At 31.2% G+C, this 1,133-nt stretch overlaps 1 non-coding gene across 1 annotated transcript; it reads right to left on the bottom strand.

Moving 5' to 3' along the window:
- Positions 1-304: 304 nt before the first annotated feature.
- Positions 305-410, bottom strand: LOC147824332 (U6 spliceosomal RNA). The gene has a single exon (XR_015442467.1). It is a non-coding gene; the product is annotated as a U6 spliceosomal RNA (small nuclear RNA).
- Between the last annotated feature and the right edge of the window lie 723 nt (positions 411-1,133).

Raw genomic sequence — 1,133 nt, 5'->3', positions numbered from 1 at the left:
ATCTACAGCTCTTATTCAAATTTCCCCAGTTTCATTGTAATCATTCATGAGTGTGAATTTTAAATTCTTTACAATTTTATCACCCATGTACACCGTCAAGGTACTGAACAGTTCTAACACCACAGGTATCCCTCATGTTGCCTTTTTATAACGAGCAGCACTGCCTTGCCATCCTTACTCTTGCCCCATCTTGAGCTCACGGCATCACTAATCTGATCCCTACTGCAAAAATCTTTTTATTTCAAAAATGCGATATAAATAGAATAATGTATTATTTAATACTTTGGGTTTGGGTTTTTTCACTCAAAAAATGGAACACTTCATGAATGTGCATATCATCCTTGCACGGGGCCGTGCTAATCTTCTCTGTGCCATTGCCATTTTAGTGTGTGTGCTGATGAAGTGAGCACACTGTATTTTTAATATGGTTTTTGATATATTTGTATTGTCTCCTATTTTTCTATTTGTTTTCTACTTGTCTCATGTCCTTTTGTTCCTCTTTTCTTCTTTACTATTTTTTGGTCCTAAGTAATTTTTTTCTTAGTATACTATTTTAATTACTTTGTTTTTTGTATTTAATTATATTTTTGAGATTATTTTCTTAGTGGTTCCTCTGGGAGAACTACAGTTATACATCTTAATAATAAAAACAATCTACTACAGATAGTACTAACTTAATTCCAGTAAAATATGGAAACTTTGCTTTCCTATAATATATAGAAATATAGTTCTATTCCCTTCCCCTTTTGTGATATTATTGTTCATGTATATATTACTTCTTTATGTTTTCCCAACATGATAGCTTTTATTATGTTATGTAATTGTCTTTTAAATAAGAGAGGAAAAGAGAAAAACTATCTTTATACTGTCTCTTTTATTTAAATACATAATTAACTTTACTCATGGCCTATAATTTTTTGTGTGGATTTTCATACTGTCTAGTGTCATTTTCTTTCAGCCTGAAGAACTTCATTTAGTATTCTCTGTAAGAGAGGTAATGTGTATGTGGGAATGTTTTTATTTTGCCTTAATTTTTGAAATACAGCTTTGCTGGACATAGGATTCTTGGTAAACAGTTTCTTTTTCTTCACTACTTTGAATATGTCATCTTACTGTTTTCAGGGCCTCCATCT

Source organism: Heterocephalus glaber, unplaced genomic scaffold, assembly GCF_053883595.1.
Source record: "Heterocephalus glaber isolate CG9 unplaced genomic scaffold, H.glaber_assembly_v1.0 deba00001547, whole genome shotgun sequence".
Classification (NCBI taxonomy): Eukaryota; Metazoa; Chordata; class Mammalia; order Rodentia; family Bathyergidae; genus Heterocephalus; species Heterocephalus glaber.
This window is presented reverse-complemented; position numbering and strand designations above follow the sequence as displayed.